The 22,159-nt window shown below is 32.1% G+C and overlaps 1 pseudogene; it reads right to left on the bottom strand.

Annotated features, from left to right (window-relative positions):
• Window positions 1-9,529: 9,529 nt before the first annotated feature.
• LOC120208756 lies at window positions 9,530-10,698 on the bottom strand (annotated as a pseudogene).
• Between the last annotated feature and the right edge of the window lie 11,461 nt (window positions 10,699-22,159).

Here is a 22,159-nt window from a genome sequence, read left to right as displayed (position 1 = left end):
GTTTATCAAACGAAAATGTCATGGATTAAGTATAACAAGGGGCACCATCTTCATCAAATACAAATTCTTTAGAGGCAACTATGTAAGATTTTATAGCAGCTACTAAGACCATGCCACTACTATTAAGAAACAAGGTGTTCTACTTCCAAGTCAAGGAGAACTAATGCAAAGCCATAGCTCGTCTCTAAAAGCCTTAGAGGGATAAGTTGGTCAAATTGTCATGAGATTACAAGAATGCCAACCAAGATGTATGCCTAGTGACATTGAGGTCACTAAAGCTCATGGCAATGAGCAATACAGTGCACTCACTTCGAGAAATAGCACATAAATCAATCAACAAGATAGGTTTGGTGGAATAAAGAAGGATGATTCCAACACCATAATTGAGCAAATTAAATTTGAGATGCATGAAGAGACACTTGGAGAGAAGGACAAGGATGATGGTTCAATAAGTGGACTAACTGACGGTGCAACAAAAAATGCCACAACAAAAGTTGTTCACACACCTTCTGTAGAGGAAGTCAGACCCCACCGCCCTTCCCTCAAAGACTAAAGAAGTAAAATAATGACATTCAGTTCAAAAAGTTTGTGGATATCTACAATCAACTATATATTAACGTTCCACTCTTAGAGGCCATTGATCAAATATTCACTTATGCTAAAATTCTCAAGGAAATTGTCACCAAGAAGAGGAAAGTGGAAAGTACGAGACAATTTCCACGAAAAAGAATATTGTTCTGCAATAAGCAAGCTACCACCAAAGTAAACTTATCCAGGAAGCTTTATTATTCCATGTTCAGTAGGAGATAACTATATTGGGAACACACTTTGTGACCATGTCTCAAGTGTGAACTTAATACTCAGGTCAATATTTTTAAAGCTTGGGATGGGAAATGCAAGACCCACCTCCTTTATTTTTCAACTAGTAGATCATTCCCATGTTCTTCCCGAAAGAAAAGTCGAAGATGTCATTGTATGGGTGGACAATTTTGTGTTCCCAGTGGACTTCCTTATACTTGATTGCGAGGTTGATACTAATGCACCTAATATTTTGGGGAGGTATTTCCTAACCACCAATTGCATCCTTATTGATTGTGAAAAAGGTGAACTCACCATGAGAGTGGTCGACCAATGTGTGATTGTGAATGTCTTTCATACACTCAAATATGCTAATGAATCAGAAGAATGCCAAAGAATTTTTTAACCGGATTCACTGATAAAACGGGAAGTTGATCAATTTTTCCATAACAATTTCATACAGCTTGCAGATTATGAGAGACTCATTGAATAACAAAGCATTGAGAAGCCTGAGGAATTTTCATTGGAGGTAAGAAATCTAGATTACTCATAACTAGACCAAGTAGGCTATTTGAACCTCTTGATTTTGATGAATTTGTTCCTCTAAATCCCTCATTATAGCATGCACATATCCTAGAGATCAATACTTTTCCAAGGCATCTTAAATATGCTTATTTAGGTGGTAATGATACTTTACCTGTTATTGTCTCCTCTAACCTTATTGCTGACCAAGAATGTAGTTTGCAATGTGTTTTGCCATAGCATAAGAAAGATTTAGGATGGACTATGGCTGACTTGAAGGGGATAAATCCAACCATTTGCATGCATAAGATTCTACTAGAATAATGCCATGACAATTCTATTGAGCAAAAAAGAAGGCTCAACCCTGTTATAAAGAAGATGGTGATGAAATAGATCATTAAGTGTCTTGATGCTGGGGTGATTTACCCTCTATCCAAAAGTTCATGGGTGAGCCCGGTACAATGCGTCCCTAAGAAAGGAGGCACAACCATGGTAAGCAATGAGGACAATGAGCTCCTACCCACTAGCACGGTCACATGATGGAGGATATGCATAGATTATCGCAAACTAAACAAAGCTACCAAGAAGGACCATTTTTCTCTACCTTATCAAATTCTAGATCGTTTGACGGGAAAGGCAATTGCTTTCTGGATGGATATTTTGGATACAACCAAATTTCCATAGAACCAGAGGACCAAGAGAAGACAACCTTCACATGCCCATATGGAACTTATGCCTTTCGAAGGATGCCATTTGGATTTTATAATGGCTTATAACTTTTCAACACTGCATATAAGCTATCTTCATCAACATGGTTGAGGATTTTCTAGAAAATTTCATGGATGACTTCTCTATTTCTGGAGATAACTTTGAGAAATGCCTTGGCAATCTGGCACGAGTTCTCAAGAGATGTGAGGAGGTTGACCTTGTGCTTAATTTGGAGAAATGTCACTTCATGGTGAGGGAAATCATTATGCTGGTTCACAAGATCTCGACAAGGGCATTGAGGTGGACAAAGACAAAATTCACGTGATTAAGAAGTTTCCTCCACCGATATCTGTTAAGGGAATTGGGAGTTTTCTTTGACACACTGGATTTTATAGGAGATTCATTAAGGACTTCTCTAAGATCTCGAAGCCCTTGTGCACCCTGCTTCAACAAAACCAACCCTTTATGTTTGATAAATTTTGCCATGGCGCAGTCATAGAGCTGAAACAAATACTTATCTCAACACCCATTGTTGTCTCCCTTGATTGGACTTCACCATTCGAGTTAATGTGCGATGCAAGTGATTATACCATGGGAGTTGTACTTCGGTAACCCCAAGGTAAAATTTTCCATGTGCTTGGACAGTGAGCTTAAAGGATGAAATTTGACTCCCCTAAATTTTGAACTATGTTTTGTTACTAATAAATATTTCGATATATCTATAGAGGGACACTCCTATTTTCCATGGAATTGCCTAGATACTTTCTTTGAATAAATGAAAGTCATGCCATACTAGTGAATGAAAGTAGTCACGTGATGACTATACTCAATAGGCTAAATAAAGGGGTGTTTGCTCCACTTTATTTTCAAGTCTAGGAAAGTAGATGTGATAGGTTGACTCCCTTCATAAAAAAGAGAAAGGAGGTAAGGAAATAGGAGTGAAAGTTATGATTAAATGATAAATGAAATGCTATGGAAAAATAATTGTGCTTAGTAGAAAGTTTCCATATTCGTTAAACAAAGACTGGATACAATCACAAATACACACACCAGCAAAGGATTTTACCCTAGGGAGCAGTACTTGACTTCTCAATTGGTCTAGCATGTTGAGGCATGTAGATGTATTTAGGATCATATAGTTCCATTTGGTGAAATTAATTTGTCAAGACATTTTGGCGCTGCTTTATGAGAAAGGTTGTGTCATAAAGCAAAAAGGTGTGTGCAAGGAGAATTACCTTGGCAAACTGAGATACTGAAGTAGAATCAAAATGTCACAACAACTAGGATGGCATTTCTGGGCATAGAGAAAGACAAAAGAGTTGACAATATTTTCATACAAGAGACAGTTGTCCAACCATCGTGTGATTCCTACTGCCAGCCACCTAGGAGGGACCCACTACTACATTTATACTCGCTTTTCACATGTAAAGGATGTACCTTTTGGTATCATTATCATTTTGGCACAAAACCTAGGTATATTCCCTTTGTATAAATAGATTAAGACACCACAAATAAAGGTTATGGTCTTCTTGGGGAAAAATAAGCAAAAACTAGAGGAGAAAGGTGACACCAAGCCTCCAACTTTTTTCTTTTCCTCATCCCTTTCGTGGTGTTCCTCCATTTTTAATATTGAGGGAGTGGTGAGCTAGGCGTTTGAGAGGAGCTAGCACCGCTAAGGTGGTTTGTGGTGGCCGAGAGAACTTCGACAGCATGCGTTAGGAGTTACTCCTCTACCCTTATGCTTTATTTTTATCCATAATTTATGGGTTGTCAGGAACAGATGATTCTCATGGATTATCCAAACCCCACTATGAACTAACTTTATTTGGTGGGGTTTATCATTGAAGATTAAGTATTTTTATTTAAGGGATGGCTGATACTTTTATGTTTATTACTTGTTTTGCTTGTTGTTTTTAATTGCTTAAGAATGTAGGAGCTTTGAAAGCATCCATTTTTTAAGTGTAAAACTTAGTGTTGGAGATAAACTAAGTTAATGATCTTTAGTGTTCAAGCGAAACTAAAGGGAGATCAACATAAGAAATGGGTTTTAGCAAATAACTAGAGCCTAATCCACCATCAGAGATGAGGTTAGGATTTCAATGACTAAAAGGAGTAATGTTGAATCGATAGGTTAGATGTTGTTGCTCATACCGAGAGGATTTGTCGTAGCATTCTCATCTGTCAGATCCCATGACTAGAGATATTGTAGGGATACCCATAGTAAACTCTGTCAAATAAATAAGACATAGAAGTTTAGACCATCCTAAAAGATAAAACTTATGATTCCTAAATTACCCCATCATTCATTCCCGTAATTGCTTGTTGTGTGAAGATTATCAAGTGAACTTACTTGATTCCTAAGTTGTCAATATGTTTTGCCTTAGCATTTTCATTTGACTTCACTTTAAACAATTACTTTTGCCCCGACATTCTCATTTATCGCTCACTCACACTACCACTTCTACCCCAGCAATACATATTTTATTTTGCCTCGACATAACTATTTGTGCATACAATTAGCTATACTTAGATAAAGTAGTTTGTTTCTTTAACTTAACTAGTAATCTCCTCCTATCCCTGTGGAGACTATACTCACTCAATCACTCTATATTACAAAATCTATATTATAAATTAGTTCGATTGTGTATACTTGCTCATAATTTTTGTGTAAATTTATAATAGCATTCACAGTGCGGACACCAGTCACAAAATCTATTGTGATGCACTCCCATTTCTACTCTGTAATCATAATAGACTACAACAGACCAGACAAATGTTGATTATTTGCCTTAAACTACTAACAAGTTTGGCACCTCACCATAAAATAAAAAATATCCTTTTCTATACCAACCCAATAGTAACGCTTCTTGAGATTCTTATACATCTTGTCCCCACCCGGATGCATAGCATAAGGGAAACTATAACCCTCCTAAAGAATGGTATTTATCAAATCACCATTCTTAGGAACAGAGTAACATCCATGGAAGCTACCATCCTAATAAAAAGTATACTTGAAACTCGATCCCTACTTAACTTACATGTTAATGGAAAGCAAGGAGCTATCTAAGAGCTACTTAGCCCTAATCTCCTTAGCTAAAGTCAGCTTAACATGTAACTCTGCTAATAGACTGTCATCATCATACAAGCTCAACCTGGAAAACAAGGCTCATAGATTAGATACTATCTTACGACTTAAGGCATCGACCACCATATAGACCTTCCCCGGATGATACTCTATCTCATAATCATAATCCTTTAGAAGCTCTAACCAGTGATGTTACCTCAAATTCAACTCCTTCTTAGTAAGACGATACTTTAAGATTTTATGGTTGATATAAATATAATACTTGTCTCCATAGAAATAGTGTCTCCAAATCTTTAGAGAAAAGACCACTGCAACTAACTTCGGATCGTGGGTGGGGTAATTATGCTTATGTAGCTTTAACTGATGGGATACATAGGTTACAACCTTTCCATCATGCATCATAACATATTATAGTCCAGAGTGAGAAGTATCACTATAAACTAAAAAAGCATTCCCAAACTCAGGCTGAATCATCACTAGGGCTTCAGTCAGAGCTATCTTCAGTTTCTCAAAGCTATATTGTTGAGCTTTGGACCAGACAAAAAGAACATCGTTCCTCAACAGCTTTGTCAGATGAGCTATATATGATGGGGGAAACCTTAAAAATAATGGTAATAACCAACCAAGTCTATGAAGCTACGAATCTTCGAAACATTCTTAGGTTGTTTCCAATTTAGAATAGCTTATACTTTACTCATATCTACCTGAATACCCTTAGTAGATACGATATGTCCCAGAAAACCCACCTTGTTAAGCCAGAACTCACACTTACTCAACTTGGCAAATTTTATGCTCCCTCAAAGTTTATAGAATGATCCTCAAATGATAATTGTACTCTACTTCAGTTCAAGAATATACCAATATGTTGTGACCACAAACTTGTCTAGATAAGGTCGAAACACACAATTCATCAGGTTCATAAAGGTAGTAGGGGCATTGGTTAACCCGAATGGCATCACCCAAAACTCATATTACCCATATTAAATGCAAAAAGTGGTATTGAGACACCAGAAGCTTTCACCTTGAGTTGGTAATAACCAGATCTTAAGTCTATCTTTGAAAAGATGGTATCCCCTCATAATTGGTAAAACAAAGTCTTAATGTTGTAATCGTGATCTTATTATACTTTCTTTAATCAATATAGAGTATTAATTTCCCATTATTCTTTTTGACAAAGAGAATTGGAGCACCCTATAGTGAAATGCTGGGATGAATGAATCCCCTATCCAACAACTCCTAGAGTTGGACCTTTAGTTCCTTAAGCTCCTTAGGGGCCAAATGGTAAGGAGCCATTGAAACTGAAGTCGAACCAGAGTAGACTTCAATCTCAAACTCAACTTCTCTATCAGGTGGTAAACCAAACAACTCCTCGGGGAAGACAACCAGAAATTCTTTAACAGTCTATATTCACTCTATGTCAGATCAGGAATCTCTGGTATCTAGAATATAAGTGAGGAATGCCACAAAACATTTTTTATCATCCTTTCAGCTAATAAAGTGGACACAACGTTCATCAAAAACCCGCATTGTTCTTTGATCATCACTATCTTCCTGTCATCAAGAGTCTACATAATAGCTCTTTTGGTCTTAAAGTAAAGATTAACTTGATGTTTCTTGAGCCAATCCATGCCAAGAATAAAGTCGAACTCTTCTAATAAAAACTTCATAAGATCGGCCAAGAAGATCTCCCTAAGGATCTCTATAGGACATCCTCTAAAAATTCAGTCAAAGTTAATAGATTGGCTTATGAGACTCTAAACTATCACAAGACTATCGATATTCTCAATCAGGATGTTAAGCCCCCCATATACATAACGTGATAAATAGGAATAAGTAGATATAGGATCAAATAAAGTAAATCATGGAACTGAATGAATAGTAATAGTAACTGCAATCACAGCAGGCTCATCACGATCCTGTCAACATCTAGCACCATTAACCAATGTAGGTTGTATGGCCACAATCAGAATTGTACCCTTACTCTAAGAAATTCGGGCTCTACTAGCAAACATATGCACTCGACTAACTACGACTCCAGCTGGAGTCTGAATTGTATTCTGAGTATGAGTAGGAGTCTAAACTGATGCCTGACCAACAAGAGCTGGCTCAGGACAATCTATCAAGGAAAGGTCTCCAAATCAACATCTGAAACAAGTTCTCATCCTCTTTCTACACTCCAAAGTGATGTCTCCCACAATACTCACAAGTTGGCATCAGTGATACTCCAGAAGAATCACCTTAACTAGAAGCTAACACTACAAGAAATTTCGATTGTTTCAACAAAATTATTTATCATTAAAAGTACTAAATTTGTCATGATATATTTATTTTGACTAATTTTATTTGTTACCATGTTTGTTAGAACAACCTTGTCATGTAAAGTACATTGTGACAAAATTTTGTCTGTTACCATTTTATAGTATTTATTGTAACAATAAAATTTTGTTACTATAATTAACTTATCGCAATAAAATATTTGTCACAATCAATTAATCATTACGTCACGAAAACTACATTTTGTCATTACTATCTTATATTTTAACATCAAATATAAAGAGTTTTTGTGCCGAAAATAAATAAGGTAACAAAAATAATTTGTCATGGTTTCTATTTCGTCACTAAATGTAAAATACAGAGACAAAATATTTATTAAAATAAATATTTCTTTTATCACAAAAAGTAAATTTTGCACAATTAACTTAAATTATAACATCAAATAAAAAAGGTTTTCGTGACAAAAAAACATGTTCAACAAAATTTAATTTCTCACTACTTTTATTTCGTCACTAAATTTTTTCCATGACTAAATAATTTTGTTGCAATTTGTTATTGTGAAAGAATATTACTTCATCACAATTTTTTTATTGAGGAATTAATATTTTTTATAAATTGTCATTTTGATTAAATAAATGTCACAGTTTTTATTTTAACAAAATATTGTGACGAAATAAATTTGACATCACTTTTTATTTTGACTAAACTTATCGTGTTATTGCAACTAAATAAATTTGTTACAATTTATTATAGAGATAGTGAAAGAATGTTATTTGTCATAATTTTTTTTATATTGGGAAATTAATATTTGTTATAAATTATTATTATGACAAAATAAATTTGTCAAAAAAAAATAATATAATTGTTATTTTGAGAAAATATTATGACCAAATAAATTTAACATAACTTTTTATTTTGATTAAATTTAATATGTTATTGTGACTGAAATCACCATTTTTATCTATATATACATTAAAAAAGAAAAGAAATTCAAATTTGGGGCATTTAATGCCCAGTAATAGTCGCTACAATGACTCATGAGCAACCTCAACAACCGAGAAGCACATCAACAATCTTCCGCTCCTTGCCACGCATGCAACAATATTCCTTATCTTCGGGTATTTGTTTTCTAAAAGTTAAAAAGCGAATCTAAAACGCAACTTCAAATCATCAATATCACAGGCTCAGAGCAACATGCAAATAAGAAAAATGAAATTACTCAGTAATATACTAATATTTGATCATATAGTTCATTATTACTGGCGATCGGGAGTGAAATGATTCGATCAACAAAGAGGATTGAATCAAACTTAAATAAAATATCATCACTACCAATCCAAGGTATAAATCAAATATTTTGGGGATCTCTTAAAGGTGGCAATACCTAATTTTCAAAGAGGAGGAAACTTGAGATTCAATAGGAATATTTACCAAAGTAGATGGATAAATAACTTTCATAGGGTTTCTATTGAGTAGAAATCTATTGAAAGAAGAATATACAAACCAATTTACAGTAAAACCATAGGCTTAAAATGCAATTTACAAAGGAAACTAGTAACTAAAATGTTTATCGAACAATATAATCTGTAAAACAACAAATTCCTTACTGTTGAAGTAATATATTCATCCAGTGTCTCCTTGTACTTGTTATAAAGCTGTTCAAAATAATCATGAGGCTCCTTTTGAGTACACAAGATGTAGATTGTACTGCAAATTAAGGAAAATGATGAATAATTAAGTGGCCAAACAAATTTCAATACAACTGAAAATAAGTAATTGGAGGATACCTGTAAATCATCATATATTCTCTTATGGAAAATGGAGTTTCTGCCTTCCCTGCCAATAGTCTCTTCAGCTTTGAGATCCTTTTCTGTATATCTTCCCATCCTTGATCAATTTCGATAATGTCGCGCTCCCGGTCCATTGTGTAAAATCAGCAAGCTAAGAGTTCAAATTGAAATCTATAAAAAAAATATGAAAGTAAAACCTTAAACATGAAAAGAAGCAAACGAGACTTAAGTGGGATATCTCCTGCACCCGTGTATTGAGCCTTTTCTTAATGTATTATTACTTTAAATGTATAAATAATATGAGCCTTTTCTTAATGAGTATTTTCTTTCCCTGTAAAAGTTTATGAAATTTTTAGGCTTTTAAAACGTTACCTGTTCCATTTGGATAGCATCTCACACATCTAGTTTGATATTTCAATGAAGATTCCTTTTGCTGTTCAGGTTGAGACATATTTCGTAAGTCATAAACATTTACATGTCTTCCGACAGTTGCCACAACTACTCGATTTCCAACTAGAGATAACGAGTAAAGGCGTTCAGGTTGTTGGTATGTGCCAACAAGAGTGCGCTCCTGCCCACTTGCACCTCTTGGATCCCAGCATTTCGATGGCTTATCCCAACTTCCTGTGATCACTTGTCCTATAACAACAGATCGAACACTGAGGATTCAAACACTTTCTTACATAAAACAAAAAGCTCATGCTCAACACTGTATGTTGTAGATTCAGTAAGGTTTCAGTGAAACTTGTGACTATGGAATCAGCAAGCATCTTTTCTAAAAACGCTTTCCATCATAACAGTTCATTTTTTTATTTAGTTAAATCAAAGGTGAATTAATCAATCATCCGTTCAAAAAGAATTTGAAACTCAGAGTCTTACTCTACAAGCAGGTAGAGAATCTCACTTTGAAAGGCAACATCAACGACAAATCATCCTGAACTCATCTTTAAAAAGCCGACCAATTAAGTCAACGGAGATGATTTGCAAATTCTAACCAACTTGCTGCGTAAGAATACTCTACAACGCACAGGAGTATCATGTCTACCTAATACATCCTCATTTCCATGGCTGAACATTATCCTACAAAATTAAAAGCTCGAAATTAATCTTGATTCTAAATTCATCTCTCCTAAGCTTTCTTGAGAATCAACCAGAAAAATTAACTAACCTCCTAACTTTATTATCGGCACTGGCACTGAACCTGGATGAATCATCGTGGAAGCAGCAATCAAGTATCAGTCCAGCGTACATGAACTCTCCTCGCAAAATATTCGCTCTCGCATCATACAATCTCACAGACTACGATTAAAAAAGAAAGAAAGAAAGAAAAACACTGTTCACTGAAAAACCAAAAGGAAACTTAAAATTTTAAAAGACATTTGACATTTAAAACATCACCTTATCCCAAGAGGAGACGAGTAGATTATCACTGTGATTGGAGAACCGAAGGTTCGAGATCCCGTCCGTCGGAGGATTAGCGAGCTCCCGTCCCAGTACTGGCAGCGAATGGACAGATGTCATCGCTTGATTGGCTGTTAGAGTGATTAGAGGACTAACGAGAGATATCTTAGGGTGCGTTTGGTTCACGGAATGTAAGATTATCAGTGGGAATAGGATTACTGGGAATATTGTATTTTGTGTTTGGTTTATTTAGCAGAAATGTAAGATTATCATGTTTAGTTAAAGGAATAAAAGATTATTGGAATGTATATTTGACCAAATTGTCCTTATTATATATTTGCATAATATTACAAATTGTAAAATATTTTATATTTTCTTTAAAAAATTAAATTCATAATATTTATATAATTTTTTTTACAAAATTAAAAATATAAAAAATATTTAATGAAAGGGTAAAAATTTTTTTAACCCTTGAACTTCATATAAAATTTTAATTATAGACTTTTTTTGTAAATTTAAAATAATTTAAGGATAAATTTGTAATTTAATATTCGTAGAATTTTTATTATTCAATGAAAGAAGAATAATATTTTTGAAAAAAAAATAAAAATTTAAGGGCATTTTAGTCCAAAACGCCGGTAATATTACAATACCTAAGGGAATGGAGGTAATGATATTCCACCCAAAAAAATCTACTATTGGTAATAAAATATTACCGGGAATGAGATTCCTGGCCAACCAAACATGAGAATGTGGGATTCCCATCCCATCCCATGGGAATCCCACAATCGTTGAACCAAACACCCCCTTAGGGTTTTTGAGAGAGCGATAAAAAGAGAGGGAAGTTGATTTGAAATTCTAGAAACGGTATTCGGTGTTGTTTCAAATTTTGGCGATAACATGAATAAATAAACAAAGTAAAAAACTTTTTGAATTCAAAATCACTTGGTAGTTCGCTCTACCCAAAAAGCCCTTTCTACAGCTCAATTGTTTTGTCCGTTTTAGTATTCAATAATAACTACACAAAGATCATTCAACAAATTTTCATAATTCGAAGAGGACTAAACATGTAATTAGACCACTCATCCGAGGAAGCCGATTGATTACGTTTTTTTATCATATGTAAATTCGTTTGAGATTTATTCCGATTTAAATTTTATTGTATGTGAATTTTATCGATATATATCTTAATTTTGATTTCGATTCCGAGACATAGATTTATATAAAGAACAAATAACCATTTATTGTTCCATTTTACATATCAATGATATGCATGCTTCAAATCCAACTGAATAAATGTGGAACAAGAAACCACACCACACCAATGGAGTTTATGTCATTTTTGTCTTTATCCTTTGTCGCTCATGTGATTCGGAACTTCGCCTGGTGTTTATGTTCCATTTTATATTTTTCCTTCGCGATGAAAGAAGAAATATAACGTTGGAATAATGACCTGAAACAGTTAAACTAAGGGTTTTAAAAAAGTATTTATAAAATAAATACAAATAAATTTTTCTAAAAACCAGTTTCCCTTTAAAAATCAATTTCCTTTAAAATAAAATAGAGGGAAATTTCCCTAAAAATTAATTAATTATTTAAAAAAATAGTATTTAATATTATTAAGAGCATAACAAATTTTTTATCATCTGTATTAGTTAGGGATGTTCATACCTAGGTACTCGTTTTTTCAGGTATTCGAAATTTTTGGGTGTCAAAAACTCGGTCTACATCTCAACTAGTAATATGCGGGCACCTATAAGTTGGGTACCCATAAAACCTAGGTACCCATATTTTCGGGTCATTGATACCCGATTAATATTTATTTAATTTATATTAATTTTCAGAAAAAAAATATACCTAAGGCTCTTGTACATTTAAAAAAATCAATTTGGCCATCAAATTATTGTTGCATTCAATGTGACCCTCAAACTTAGAAAAAAAAAACAATTAATATGACCATTTAACCAACAGCTTCTATCATTAACCATTATTAATAAAAAATATTAAAAATAGTTATACAACTAAGAGGAGTATTGTAGTGAATATAACATGATAAACAGAAGTAAACTTCGCCTAAACTTAATGTAAAAAAATTTAATAGGAAATTTACTCAACTATGATTAATATATATATTGTTCAAGACTTACACGACCGCCTTACCTAAGGGCTCAAGTTAACTTATTCATTCCCATTATATATATATATATATATCAAATTTTTAGTAATTTAATTTTCATTTTTACTATTTTTTATATTTTATTTTTTGTGTATTTTAGATTTTAAATTTAAAACAATATTTTTTTAATAAATAAACAAGCCCCTGAACTTTATGATAATATATTTTGTTATTATATTTTATTTGAAAATGTCATTTAATTATATATATATATATTTATATATTATCAAAAAAATTAAATTTTTTGAACATTTGTTTTTTTATAATAATTATTATATTTATCATTATAATTAAATATATAACTTCAAACATAATTTTTTTTATAAAAAACTTGAATCTTTTTTTAATTAAAAAATAAATTTTTTTTATGAAAATTTTTCTACAACAATAACTATTACATATAGTTACAAAACTTGTCACTATATAACATTTTTGCACCAAAAAATATGGAGAAATATTTCTGATAGTATAAGTTTTCATAATGATTAAAATATATAACTAAAAAATAATTAATTACCAAAAAACTTAAAAATAATTAATTACAATATATTTTGTTACTATATAATATTTTTGACACTAAAAAATAGGGAGAAATATTTCTGATAGTATAATTTTTCATAATTATTAAAATATATAAGTACAAAAAATAATTTATTACAAAAAAAATTTGAATTTTATTATTTGATGTGATAATTTTTCTATGGAAATAACTATAAATTATAATTATAAAATTTGTCAATATAGCTTTTGAAACAAAAAATGCAGAAAAATAGTTATGACAATTAATATATGCTATCACTATAGTTAAAATTTATAACTACAAATATAATTTGTCACAAAAACGTTAATATCATTATTTTTTGTGACAATATTTTTTGTAATAATTATTAACACTTATAGTTACAAAATTTGTTGCTATATGACATTTTTGGCATAAAAAATATGGAGAGAAATCTTTGTGACAATATATTTTGTCAATATAATTAAAACATATAATGACAAACATTGTTTTTTACTAAAAACTTGAATCTCATTATTTGTTGTGATAATTTTTTTTGTAACAATAATTATAGCATATAGTTACAAAACATGTCACTATATGATTTTGTTTTGGTACCAAAAATTGGAGATAATAATTTGTGACTATACATTTTGTCACTATAATTAAAATATATAATTACAAACAAAATTTGTCACAACAAATCTAAATCTCATTATTTGTTGTGACAATTTTTTCTGTCATAGTTACTAAAACTTTTAGTTACAAAAGTTGACACTATATGCCTTCAATTTGGAGCCAAAAAATTGTAGGGAAACATTTTTGACAAAAAATCGTAATAAAATTTATTTTATCATAATATGTTACACATGTTTGCCAATTGTGATAAATTATTATGACTATTTTAGATTTTGTCATAATTGTATATCTTTTTTTAATCTAATGCGATGATTATTTATTTTGTCACCAAAAATGATGTAAGGCGAATCTACACACTTTGATGAAAAGAGTAGATTACCTTATTGTGTCCCGATCTAGGATTGACAAGTACTGATGTCATTGAATTATAAGCTTGGTTACAATAAATATAAGAAAGAAATGATATTAATAATGGTATTAAGAAATGAATATATATTAAAGGAAATGAAATAGAAAAAAATGAAGGAGATGGCTGCGGAATTGATGGTCTTGATGGATGTTGATAATGGTGTTGTTGATGAAATGAAAATGGTAGTGATTTGTATCTCAAACACGCCAAAGATGAAACAATGCTAAGGAGCACAATCCCGATCTTCACAAACTTGCTTGAGGGGTGGTGATAGTGTCTTCAACCCACTAGATATCAATCTAGGAATTTTGGAATCAAGATGGAAAGAATGACGCCACAAGTATATGAATTATACTTGCTTAATCGATAAAGTTCACAAAGAACTTTGAAGAGAAATAACTCACAAGAGTATGTTTTATATAAGAGATGAGATGATTTACAAATGAAATGCCAAAGCCTATTTATAGTTTTCAAAGGGTTTAAGCCGAATAGGTACATGATGGTTCGGCTATGGATGAAACCCCTTTGAAAATACATGACTTTTAAATGAAAATACATGATTTTAATGAAGATACATGCTCTTGGCCGAATAGTAAGGTGTTGGTTCGGCCTAAGGATGTTTTGAATGCTTTTGGAAGTCATTTGGGCGCCAAAATGGAGAGGAATAAGTCTTTGGCAGAATAGGAAGCATCCCTTGGTGTTTTGACGCCTATTTGATGTCACATGGAGTGCACATGCTTGAATGATGCACATGGCAGCCTACTTGAACGCACATGGGTCTTCTTGCAAGACTTAGGTTGCAACCATAGGATAATGTCTTGAAGTCCATGGAATGAAGATGGCAGCAACTAGGCGTGACTTGGCTTCCAACATGCATCTAGGTGTCATGGTCTTCAATGGGAAGCAACTTGTCATGAAAGGTCACATTTGTGGAAGGTAACCTTTCATCATTTGAGCTACTTCCCATGTGTATGAGCTGAAGATGAGCTGTTCATAGGTGAATTACATGAAGATGAGTCTTTGGCCAGCTCCTTGTGAAAAGGCATCTCTTTTCTCGAAAAGGTACGAATCCAAAAAAATTAACTTAGACCATATTTGAAGTACTCTGTGTGGTGGTGATGATGGTGCAACTGTCCAGCTGAAATGAGGTCTCTAGCTAGCTCAAAAGTCCAACTCAAGTGAGCTATGAGCTCGGGGGTCAGCTGATAACTTTTCACCATTTGTTCTTCATGATCTCCTGAGTCATCCTATGTAAGTTTTCCTAGCTCCTTATCCTTAGTTAAGCTCAAATGTAGCTCCCAAGTGTCGGTCGAATATTCCTACATGCATAACATAAAGAAATAAACTAAGTATATAAACTATATAATGCATATAATATAAAGATGTGCATATTATAAAGATGTGAACTATAGGTTATAATAATAACTCATGCATCATATGACAATGAATGAATATTAATATTATAACTATAGATTATATACATGAATATCAATCAATGATACAAACCATAGGATATAATGAATGAATGCACATACTATGATAATTCAAGTATAGTCTAATGTGCAAATGTATGCTCATAATAATATATATAGTGCATAAATAAGTAAATATAAGATAAAGTATGGAAGAACTCCCTTAGAACCAGCTTTGAATAACATCCATGGTATGATCAAGTCATGGAGAAAATTGGAGCTAGATAGGATCACATCAAAAAAGCTACTAATAGTGACAAAATTAAATTTGTCACAATAATAGAAATTTCTTACAATTCTATAGAATTGTCAAAGTAGTTGACGCTGTAAGCCTCAAACTCATACAACCTCTATGAGAAAACTATCCCCTACCTATCTTATTGGGATGCACAGAAGCATCATCGAAACCAAAAGGTCTCCTAAATTAGTCTCTATCTCTGTCTCTGTCTCGGTCTCTCCTACGCTCTAAACCCACTCGCTCAATCTCCTCAGTACTATTAGCTATCTCAACCAAAGCATCAAAGTTTTCTCCTTGTAGGTAGTAATTTGATTCCTGATCTCAAACCTGAGTCCATTCTCAAATGATAAAATCTCTATCGAGTCTAATGTAACTGGTGCTACATGTCATCATATGATAAAATCTCTCGTTCTTGTTCTTAGGGATCGCCTCTCCTCTCGACACATTTGGAGAGCGTTGGTTACAATGTATGGTCTATCCTCTTTTTTTTTTTGCCGGTTTGGCATGACTTTTGAAAAGTGACTTTTAAAAGTGTGGTAGAAAATAACTTTTAAAATTATTGTTTGAAAGTGCAGTTTAAAATTCAACTATTTGGATTGTTGTTAAAAAGTAAGTTGAAAAAGTAAAATGTCCATTATAAACATTATGTTATAAATTTAAAATAAAAAAAATTAAATTATAATTATACTTATTAATACTATGATTTATAAAATGTATCAACTTAAACTATAATAAAATTATAAAAAAATATTTTAAGATAACTTATTAATAATATTTTTATAAATGAAATATTTTATTAAGAAAGCATATATTATCAATACTTTTTAAAACGTGGATATAAAATTATTATGAAATAATAATTTAAATACTTGTTTTGACAAAAAGAATATTACAAAAAAATATTTACAAATATAATATAATTATTGTTATATATATATGAAATATACCAATTTAAATTATAATAAAATATAAAAAAATACAATAAAATATAATTATGATATTTTATAATAACTCATCGTTAATATTTTAATATATAAATCATGGATTTTATAATTAAAATAAATTTTTAAGTAATACATTATTTTTAAAGATGTTGTTAGACAAAATGTTTAATCCAAGATGAAAATAATAATCATAACATTATTATATATTCGAACGAAACAAAATAATTATAAAGAATTAAAATAGAAGAAGGAAACTTGTTTCTCATGTGTAGACACGAAATTAAATTAGTAGAGTAAGATAATCTGAAGAAGGATTTTTGTCAAGGCCTTTTTGAACAGTTTCCTAAGACAGATTCATCCTCTCTTAGGTTCTTTGAGTAAGGTTGGATGTCGGTCTCCCGGGATACAACAAAAAATGATCACAATAGTAAGCACAACCGTAGTGATCAGTCGAGCACAATCTTGTCTTTCTCTATCACCGGAAATAACAAATTTGGAAGGAATTTTCTAAGTGTTTTTCCTGTTCCAAAGTTCTAAACTTGTGTAACTTGTAATACCCAAAATAACAGGTCAGTAACTTTAATGAAAAGTTTTAACATTGAAGGAATTATTTGAATAAATGATAAAAGATGAGAAAATGATTTAGAATAGTGTTTTAGACTAATTTGTAACAATAGATGAATTAAGAGTGTATTTTGGTCCTTTAAAGGGAAATGAATTCAATATTCATCTGTAAGAAGGTATTAAAGTATGGAAAAGGAGGAAAGTAAAAAACCTAAGTTATTTTCTCTCCTTCTTTATTGTGGAAGAACTCTCCTTGCCAAAGGTAAGGTTTCATTTGGCTAGTTTATTCTTTCATTTTTAGTTCGTTTTTGAAACATTGAGTATTATAGAGACTTAAGGAAGGATTAAATAGGATCAAAACTAAGAGATAGATGAAATATTGGAGATTTAAGAAAATGGGTTTGTAACACCCATAACTCGTATACATTTCTATATAAACAGTACAAATGTCCCATCAATTAAAAGTTTATTTCTCATTTGAAAACCCTTTAAAAAAAATTTAAACTTGAAGTTCCCTTAATTTAAGATAATAAATAATTATTTTTGACGACACATTACAAAAATTTTGTTACATTTAATTACATGCCATATAAGTTTCCAAAATGAAATTATTGTCCTAATGTTACTGATGAGTCAACCTTAATGGATGATATCTGCTGTTAATATTGTACTCCTTACTTGATTGATCTCCGTTGTTACGTACGCGTGGAAACAGAAACGTTAAATATTTACTTAGTGAGTCACAATATTGTATATTCTTTAAGGATTCTATAATCCTTCTCAGTTAAACCTTATTCCATTCTCAATTATTATAATCATTAGCCATTATTCTCTCTTTTCATTATTAACATCAATTCATGTTTTTAATGCACCATTATACATTTTTAATTATAGCCTACATTTATGTTGACAATGCACCCATATGCATTTCGACTATAGAATACTTTTATGTTGATAATGCACCCATATGCATTTCAACTATAGCATACTTTTATGTTGATAATGTGCCCATATGCATTTCAACTATAATATACTTTTATATTGATAATGCACCCATATGCATTTTGACTGTAGAATACTTTTATGTTGATAATGCACCCATATACATTTCAACTATAACATACTTTTATGTTGATAATGCACCCATATGTATTTCAACTATAGTATATTTTTATGTTGATAATGCACCCATATGCATTTTGACTATAGAATACTTTTATGTTGATAATGCACCCATATGTATTTCAACTATAGTATACTTTTATGTTGATAATACACCCATATGCATTTCAACTATGGTATCCTTTCATGCCAATAATGCACCTATATGCATTGTATTTTTGTACCTTCGTTTAGAGCAGTTCATACTCTAAAACTCATTCATAATATCCTTCTCATACATTAACTATTGTAAAACATATATTACAATTAAATATTCTAACTTGACGAATCTCGAATGATCTTCATCTAAATTGTATACAATAAAGGTACTCACCTGGCTTGTCTTGCTTTCATAACCAAAATGTAAAGATGATTACTCCGGGACTTGGCTTTTGCCTTTTGCTTTACTCGACACGGGAGCTTGATTTCGATCTAATTAGGCATCTATTCAAAACATGTACAATATCAATTATTAGCGTATTCCTTCTCAATTATACCTAAGAAATACTCAAAGGTACATGTTATTAAAATTCTATAACAATTTCAACCTATCTTAGCATTTTTGTCTTGGTAGTATCGATACCCTACCATAGTATCGGTACTACTATATTATAGTACCGATACTCCCTTCCGGTATCGATACCAATTTTATATTTGATGTTGCATGGTATCGATACCCTTACCATGGTATCGATATTACCCTACCATGGTACCGATACCCCTTCCTGTATCGATACCAATTTTAGACTTGATGTTACCTGGTATCGATACCCTTACCATGGCATCGATACTACCTTGTCGGTATCAATACTGTTTGAATCAGTATCGATACTACTCAGCTAATTCACCCCATTTTTCCCTATAGTAGTAGTACCGATACCCTTACTCAGATTTTACGTTTTTAGCCCAAATCTTCCCCAAATTTGCTTAATTTTCCTTATGTTTGTACTCAACAATGTTACTAAACTCTTCTTTACTTATATTTACTTATTTTCCTTCTTTTAGCTCGCTAAAGAATCTCATTTCCCCCAAGAATATTTAAATCTAAGAACCACAACATATTTTCTAACTTGTTTTTAAACTCATCCAATGCTTCTAATCTTTCATGTACTACTTTGATAAATCAAATCTACCATTAAACAACAATAAACACTCATATATTAACAAATCATTTCAAAACTCATTTTCTAAAATCTCCATTATTTCCTCTATCTCATAGTTTTACTCCCATCTAATCATTCTTTAAGATTTTTATTATACTCAGCTTCAAAAATTAACCAAAAATGAAAGGATGAACTATTACATTGAAAACTCACCTTTGAGCTATGGAGGAGAGCTAACCCACTACAGAACAAAGAAGAAGAGGAGTTGACTTGAGTTCAATCACTCTTTCTCTTATCTCTTTACCTAATACCCAATAATTTGAATATTAAATTTAATTTAATCTAAATGACCAAAATGTCCTTTTAATCATCCTTTGTTACAATTTAGTCTAAAACACTATTTCAAATCCATTATCATCTTCTAACATTTAAGCATTTAAATCCTCAATTGTTAAATCTTTTCAATAAAGTTCCTCATTTAATAATTGGGGTATTACAATTCTCCCCCTTAAAAAATTCGTCCTCGGATTTAAAGAAGTATTTTAAACAAATAGATGTGGAAACTGTTTACTCATTTCCTCCCCTTTTTCCCAGGTAGCTTGTTCTACTTTATGATTCTTCCAAACCACTTTAACCAATGGAATACTTTTGTTACGTAATTCTTCGGTTTCCTTACCTAAGATCTATACTAGTTCCTCCTCAGAAGTTAAATCTGGTCGAATCTTTATTTCTTCAGGAGTAATAACATGAGATGGGCCCGATCTATACCTTATAAGCATTGATACATGGAAAACATTATGGATCTTTCCATAACCATAGGTAAAGCTAATTGATAAGCTACGGGTCCAACCCTTTTTAAGATTTCATAAGGTCCAATGAATCTCGGACTTAGCTTTCCTTTTCTCCTAAAACGTAATATTTTCTTCCAAGGCGATACCTTCAAAAATACTTTGTCCCCAATTTAAAATTCAATTTCTTTTATCTTCAAATCAACATAAGATTTTTGGAAATCAGAGGCTATCTTTAGATTGCTCTGAATAATTTTTACTTTTTCCTCCATTTATTTCATCAAATTCGGGCCAACTAGGTCTCGATGTTCTAGTTCAAACGAATTTAATGGTGTTCTGCATTTCTTCCCATATAAAGCTTCATACGGGGCCATCTTAATACTGGATTGATAACTATTATTATAAGTAAACTCTGTTAATGGCAAATACCTTTCCCATGATCCTTTAAACTCAATCACACATGCCCTTAGCATATCCTCTAGTATCTGAATAGCTCGCTCTGAGTGCCATCCGTCTGTGGATGAAATGTTGTACTAAAGTTCAATTGAGCACCCAATGCACCATGTAAAGACTTCCAGAATCTCGAAGTAAACCTTGGGTCTCAATCGAACACTATCGATATAGGCACTCCATGCAGTATAACTATTTCTTTTATATAGATCTCAACATACTTATTCATCGAGTAATCTACTCGAACTGGAATAAAATGAGCTGTCTTGGTCAATTGGTCCACAGTTACCCATATTGAGTCCTTTTTACCTGGTGAAAAAGGTAGCCTTGAAACAAAATCCATTGTAACTCGCTCCCACTTTCATTCAGGAGTAGACATTGGTTGTAGTAATCCGAAAGGCACTTGATGTTCAGCTTTCACATGCTGACATGTCAAACATTTTGCAACAAATTCTATTACAACTCTTTTCATACCACGCCACCAATAACGACTCTTTAAGTCTTGATACATCTTATTTCCACCTGGATACATCGTCAAAGGGCTATAATGTGCCTTGTAAAGAATATATTTTCTCAATTCTTCATCATCGGGAATGCATAGTTTTCCTCGATAATATAAACATCCATTATCCATTATTTCAAAATCTTTGACCTCTTTTTTTTTTACTTGCACCAATCTCATAAAGCATTTATTATCTCAACCTTGCAATTTTTATCCGATCCAAAAGCATCGATTTTAACTTTAATTTCAAAATCAAAGCACTGTCTTCCTTTAAAGACATACATGCTTCTAAAGTCCTTAAAGCTGCAAAAGTCTTTCGATTGAGCGCATCGACTACCATGTTAGCCTTTCTGGATGATAATCAATAATCAAATCATAATGTTTTAAGAGCTCAATCCATCTTCTTTGTATCAAATTCAACTCTTTCTGAGTCAGCAAATACTATATACTTTTATGATCAGTGTAAACCTAACAACGCTCACCATATAGATAATGGCGCCAAATTTTTAAAGCAAACACTACTGCTGCCAATTCTAAATCATGCGTCGAGTATTTTCACTCAAGATTCTTCAACTGTCTTGAGGCATAAGACACAAATTTCCCTTCTTGCATTAGTACACATCCCATCCCATTATG

This window comes from Hibiscus syriacus, unplaced genomic scaffold (genome assembly GCF_006381635.1).
Source record: "Hibiscus syriacus cultivar Baekdansim isolate YM2019G1 unplaced genomic scaffold, ASM638163v2 tig00017446_pilon, whole genome shotgun sequence".
Lineage (NCBI taxonomy): Eukaryota > Viridiplantae > Streptophyta > Magnoliopsida > Malvales > Malvaceae > Hibiscus > Hibiscus syriacus.
Note: the sequence above shows the minus strand (reverse complement) of the source record. Positions and strands in the feature narration are given on the sequence as shown.